Here is a 7,570-nt window from a genome sequence, read left to right as displayed (position 1 = left end):
TTGCCTTTGCTCATTTTACACAATTTAACCAATCTCTCTCATCTTTTCCCTCTACTTTTCAGCTATTAGAAAACATCTATTTATTCTCTGAATACCTTTCACCCAGGTCTCTCTCATGGGCACATTTTCTTTTTCAGTTGATTAGTAGGCCTAATAACTTGGATGGACCAAAGACACATTAAAGTTAACATGTACAGAAAACAATTCATTATCATTTTCCTCAAGTTGCTTTTTCTTTCATATTCTCATTTTTTTGTGTCATAATCCTAGGTGTCATTTTTGATGGTTTGCTCTAAATCTCTGTTCACAGTATATGCAAAGCTGGGCCAAATCTACTTCTCTAAAGATCTCTGGAATCCTTTTTCACCTGCACTGCCCCTATCCCGTTCCCCCCCATTATCTTCTTTGGCGGGGGTTACTGTCACAGGATTCTAATAGAATTTATACTTTTTAGTCTAATCTCCAATCAATCATTTTCCATATAGCAAAATCCTCTTTACACAAAGAATGTAAGTCCGTCCTCATCTTAAGGTCCTATTTAAAGTTTAAATTCCTCCTTACGTTTTCAACTAGTGTCCCTAATCTTTTAAATATTTCAGTTTCTAATTCTCTGGCCCATGTTTACCTCTCCAACATTATCTCTTGCCATCAGCACAACCCCCACCTTTGCCTCTCTAGTGTATCATACATATGTACCATAACACTTTGCATCTCAGCCTGTACCCCACATTACTGTCTATAACAATGTACCGAAACATCTAGTTCCTCAAGTGACTCACTCTAATCTCTGGACCTTACTCCAAGCTGTTCCCTCTGCTTAGAAAACTTTCCTCACCCATTTCCCTTCTGTTTGACCAAATCTTCTTTCTTCTTCCCTACCCTGCTTATATGACTCTTCCTTTAGAAAACTTCTCATCAACCTCCCCCCACCCAGTCTGTATGTATTAGTTGCACTTCATTTCCATGACAACAGTGTTGACAACTACTGCAGTATTTCCAATCTTCATTGTAACTATTCTTTTACTTGTCTTTATCTTGTACTCTCATAAGAGGTCTATCATCATTGCACACTGAATGATTTTTGAGATTCTTTTTTTAACCATTCAGGTCATCATATATCATATCCTATTGGGACTATTATGTTAATTGATTTCTATATTTATACCACAAATCATGATGGATTCAGATCAACAATATGTTCCACAGGTCATACAGTTGAGTATATATTTTGTGGGACCTTTCATACTGGTTAATTTTCTATTTTATGAAATATAGCCATGATAAATGATTATAACATTTGTTATTTATGGAGACAGAGACCAAAAGTATATTTAGAGGATTTTGATATATAATTTTCAAACTGCTTTCTAAAAACAATATGCCGAATTGAGTGATCAATTACAGCATAAGCAAATGCTATCTTTCACTGTTTCCTCAACAGGAGGGATGCTATTTTTAAAATATTGGCTAATTGGGTAAAAATATAGAATGTTTAATTTTCTCAGTTTACTAAAGTAAGAACATATTAACTTGTTTTCCTTAATTTGTATTTTATTCTTTGTTGTCTATTGCCTCATTTACGTATCTATTTGCTGAATTGTAGTGTGATACTTGTTAATTTTTATAACTAATTTAAGTATTGAGGGACATAACTTTCATCTGGGTTATGTACACTTAAAATTGCCCTGAATATCTTCTTTAGATTTGATTCTTTGGTTTGCATTTATGTGTAGACATTTAATTTGTGTGTGCTAGTGTGAGTATATGTGTGCATATTCAACAGTTTTAAATTTTTTTATCCAGCTTTATTGATATATAATTGACATACAGCATTGTATAAGTTTAAGGTATACAGCATAATGATTTGATTAACATACATCATGAAGTGATTATCACAATTTTAGTGACCATCGATCAACCCACATAGACACAAAATTAAAGAAATAGGGGAAATTTTGTTTTCTTGTGATGAGAACTCTTAGAATTTACTCTCAACTTTCATATATAACACACAGCAGTGTTAATTATATTTATTGTGTTGTACATTACATCCCTAGTACTTATTTACCTTATAACTGGAAGTTTGTACCTTTTGACTGCCTTCATCCAATTCCCCTTCCCCACGTTCCCCACCTAGGGTAACCACAAATCTTATCTTTTACAATGAGTTTGTTTTTGAAGTATAACTGACCTATAACACTGTTAGTTTCCTGTCACACAACATACTGTAACTAGACTTATTGTGGTGATGAGTTTGAAATGTATAGAAATATATTCAATCTCTTGATTGTATATATTTACTAACTTAAAAAAATTACCCATTATCTTCTAGTTAATTTTCCAATACAAGGTGCCAAGTCAACTGAATATTCAGAAGGGATCAAAAGAAATTCTTATCCTTACTTCACACTTTAACAAATATTAATTCCATATGGATTACAGAGCTAAATCTAAAGGATTAAAAAATAAAGTTTTAAAAAATAAATGGATTATAGTCTTATGATTTGATTATGCCAATTTATTTTTAAACAGAATGGAAAATCTCTTTCTAAAAATGAGAAAATAATAAATCAGATTCTATTAAAAGTTAAAAATTGTTATCAAAATAATAACACAATAACATGGTTTATTCTCATGAACATAATTGGAAACAAATATGATACAAGAGATATTATGTGATTCTACTTACATAATGTTCAAAAAAAGGCAAAACTAATCCATGATTTTAGAAGGCAAGATTATGACTACCTTTTGTAAGTGTTGCTTAGAAGGAATAGTATGGAGGCATTCTGGGATTGTGGTATGTTTTGTTTCTTGATCTGGTTGCTAGCCACATGGGCAGCCTCAGATTTTGAAAATCAATCAAATATACATTTATGATTTATGATTTTTTTCTGTTAAATGTTATACTTCAATATCATTTTAATAAAACTAAATACTGTTCATATATACGAGAGTATAGGAAATAAAGTATATGTGCCACTATTACTTTTAAAATATCTACATTTAAATGTATAAATATATAAAGAATAGATGCAAATAAGATATTACAGCAGGATGCTTGTTTCAACTTAGACATTCAATGTACTCTGCTTTGACTATAAAACTACTGAGAGATTTGTTTTTGACAACAGTGATTATGTTTTGGGTAGTAACAAAGAGAGATTCCAGCATTTTTATTTTATACGACACATGCTTAAGATGTTTAATGAATTCCTCAAATGCTGATAATGTGTTTATAGTAATTTTGTCCTGCTTTTAAAAGAGCTAATATCAAATAACTGTAGAGAATTTTACATTTTGACTGACTGATGAACTGGTATTATGACTGGTATTGCTGATTAGAATATCTACGAATCAAATGCCAGATGCATACAGATAAATAATTTTAATTATAAAATTTGTTTTAATATTTCACACCCGCAATGAAACATTTAGACACATACATGTGTGTACACACACAAGACAATATACAGCATAACCATGCTTACATGTCATCATAAGAAACCTTTTATTCCTCTTTTTAAACAAAATCAACATGGTACTGGACAAATCAGATTATTCAATTCAAGAAAAGGAAGTCAAAGAAGTAAAATAAAATACAGTTGACCCTTGAAAAATGAGGGGGTTCAACCCCTGGCAGTTGAAAATCCTTGCATAACTTCATAATTGGACCTCTGCATCCAATGTTCCTTATCAGCAGATTCAACCAACCATGGATCATATAGTACTGTAGTATATATTGAAAAAAAATACTCGTAAAGTGGATCCCCAAAGTTCAAACACCTATTGTTCAAGAGTCAACTGTATTCCTACTGAAGCTTGGGTCCCAAGTCCCAAAATCACTTCAGCTAACTATCCTGAATTATGTCTCAGGCTCCATTTGCTTGAAGAGGTTTGACTTAAAGAGTCAGCTTCTACCCCACCTCTAACCCAAATCTTAACTTTGAAACCATGCCATCCCAGGGTTGGGAAGAGTAACAAGTCAAAGATGGGAAACAGAAGTAAGAGGACATTTGCCATAGTGCCTACGAAAGGAGGGGTCTAGAGTACATGTCTAGTGACATCTTGATAAAGTGAAGTACGGCAGCCTCCAAACCTATTTTAATTTTTCTGTCTATTAGAAAGAAAGAGTAAACCTTAAAGGGAAAATAATGATGGCTCATTATTTCATGAAAAGACAGCTTGGGACTTTAACAGTTGAAAGTGAGAGATTCAGAACAAAGCAGAGGGAATAAAGACAGATTCTATCTTCCATATGAGAAAATACATGGGCCTGTACCATACCTACAGCTCTAAAAGAGTAAGAGATCACAAAAAGAGAGATAAAATAAATTTTTATATGTTGTGACTTTTACCCTTTAACCTATTTGAAAGCTTTAACCCATAAGACTGTTTTCTAGTTTGAATTTTGGGAATTTGATCAATAAAGTTTGGCTTTCCTCCACCCAGTAGCATGGAGTAAAGTAGTAGGAGAGGCTTTGGCATTCTCATTTCCCAAACATCTCATTTCTCATTTTCAGTTACTTTAAAACTACTGTTAGTGGTGACTGGGGTCGGGGGAGAGCTATATTAACTATGAAGTTAATTTTATAGATATAAATAATTTGATAAAGTAATGAATATAAATTATTCATTCATTTATGACAAATGTGCTAAATACATATGCATTAAGAATAAAAACATACTTATATGTCTGATATATTTATGAAATGTAAATGAAATAAAAATACTGCATGGATATAAAATACAGTATATATTGATAAGCTACAAAAGATAAGTTTAGTTTAAGATATTTAATATATCATGTAAAACATAGGATGCTCAGAAATAATTGAAGGAATAAAGACCTAAAAGGAAAAATGTATTACTTTCCCCCAAACACCTATTTTTCATGAAGATGAAAGTCTTTGTTTTAGAGCAAAACTATCAAACAAAAAATTGCCTTCATCAAATTATATTCTTCTAAATATTCTTATCTGTTTTCAGGACAGGGTAAAAAACTAAGAATAAGATTTTGAAGTCCTTTTTATGGTGACAAATCTGGGTGGGCTTCCTTTGGGACTTTTGTGAAAAGTAGGTGACCAGATAAATCTATGTAACCTTTGAGGAATACAGCATGAAGCTACCAATGGAAAAGGCAGGTAAAAGAAAAAAGGAAGGTGAATCAATAGATTTTTGTTGATAATAAGCATCTGTTCTAAATCCCAGTTATTTTTTTTTTGCAACATGGTATGTCCTTAGAAGTTGAACTGAGAGTCTAGAGGATGTCTGGTAACATTTCCCTTTAAAATAAGGCAACCTGAACTTAATAAATTTACCTCTTCTGGGAAAAAAAATGGAAACTATTAGGCTGTTATCTATGATTCTCAAGTCAGTCCCATTGCAATCTGTATGCACCATTCTCCGTATCACATTAGACAAATGGAACATGTAATGTTTACAAAGTTCCTAGAAAAATATGTCTAAAATATTTCCCTAGCGTTTGTGAGAGATAATGCATCTATAAAAGTAAATCGAGGTCCCAGAACATTGAAACTTCCTTAAATAACATAACATCTACTTTAAAATAAGTTGAAATAAATTAAACTACATTAAAAGAGGTTTATAAGGGGTCAGAATAGAAAAAAACATTAAACAAAATGAAAATATTTACAAACTCCAATATAAAGTCATGAAATATTAAAATATTCCTGTAGTTACATGATATAACATGAGAATAAACCTGTAAAAATATTAAAAATAAAATTATTTTTATGTATAAGTTCAAATATTGTCTAATTTTACCAAAGAGACTATTATGAAAAATATTGAACTACAAATTTATAAGCATATGTGTGTATATATATATATAAATATACAGTTGCATTATACATGCATATATGCACACACATGTATCCAGAATGGCTTCCACATAAAGGTGTACATCATTATCTCCACTTTATTCTATTTATAGGAAGCAAGATATTATATAAAGCCAGCCCACACTCAAGAGGAAGGAATTACATTTCTACATTTTTAAATGAGAAATATTAAAGAATTTGTGGTTATATTTTAAGGAAAGAAGGAAGGGAGGGAGGGAGGGAGGGAATCAGAGGGGAGAAAAGAGAGAGAGAAACAGAGAGAAAGAGACAACAAGCAGCAAGCTCCAGTACAGGTGACAATGTAGGTAAATATATAAACACATGGTGTGATACAAAAAACTACACTAGTTTTTGAAAGAAATCTGATAAATCCCTGAGAGAACTGACCATGTTGTTTTTTTTTTATAATTCTACTCCATTTCTTAAACACCAATATGTAAGAAATATGTATATAAGATGACTGACACAGCATTTTATGCATAGAAGATATTGGTAATAACCATAACTCATTTATTGAGCAACTGTATGATAAAGGTTAAAAGAAATGAACCTAGGTAAGGTGTAACAAGTTCTGATGATTGTATTTTAGAATTATCAGGGAAGACCTCTTTGATTAGGTGACATTTCAGCTAAGACATAAATGAAATGACAGATCAAGCCATGCAGATATCTACAGATATCTACAGGAATTACATCAGCTAAATGACAAGTCTAAATACCCAAAGGCTAGAACATGTTTGGTGTCTCCAATAAAGCGTTAAGTAGAGAGGTAGAACGGGAATAGAGGAAATGACAATAAAAATGTTATGAAGTGAAATCTGAGGAGTAATGGTGTGTGTGTTGGGGTGGCGGGGGGCAGGAGTCACGCATATGTAGGGACAGGATCTCAATGAGTGAAGGAGAATGAGATCCAGGTAAAATGGGAGGTCCCTTAAGAATGTGGAACACGGGTATTATGATGTGACCTGATTAGTATCTTCAAATACCACTGCTGCTATTGTATAAAGATTTTAGGAAACCAAGAGAGAAGCAGGGAGAATGACTAGAGTACTATTGCCATATTCCAGGTGGAAAATGGTGCTGTCTTTGACTAAGAAGTGGTAAAAACTGGTTGTATTACAGATAGGTTTCTAAGTTAAGAGCAGAATTTGTCAATAAATTGTTGCAGGATGCAAAAGAAAGTGAGAAGTTGAGGAAGGTTTAAGGGATTTTGGTCTGACAACTCAAAGAACAGAGCTGCCATTTACTGAACTGGGGAAGATAATGGGAAATTTAGTGCAAAGTCAAAATTTCTATCTTGGGCACATTAAGTATAAGATGCCTATTAGATGCAAAGTTGAAGTTACCAGTAGACTACTAAACTACTTTGTAGTTTAGAGGAGAGTTTCAGCCTGGATTAAAAATTTAGGAAGCTGTCATAATATAAGGGGTCTTAAAAACCGTGGGGCTAGATGAACCAAGAGAATGAATGTATATAAAAGAGAAAAGGCTTTGGGGCTTAGTTCCAAACTTACAGCTAGAGAAGATGAGGAACTACCTACAAATGTTGCTGCAACAGTTAAGTAGGAAATTGAGAGATGGCGGCAGCTCAGAGGCCAAAGAGGGAAAAAAGAAAGTATTGCAATAAGGAAGGAATGAAGACTTGGGCAAATATTACACATAGTTTGAGAATGACGTTGACAATTTAACATTGGCTTTTCTGGTAT

This window comes from Aethalodelphis obliquidens, unplaced genomic scaffold (genome assembly GCF_003676395.1).
Source record: "Aethalodelphis obliquidens isolate GAN/ISIS:26980383/991018 unplaced genomic scaffold, ASM367639v1 scaffold6, whole genome shotgun sequence".
Taxonomy (NCBI): domain Eukaryota; kingdom Metazoa; phylum Chordata; class Mammalia; order Artiodactyla; family Delphinidae; genus Aethalodelphis; species Aethalodelphis obliquidens.
Note: the sequence above shows the minus strand (reverse complement) of the source record.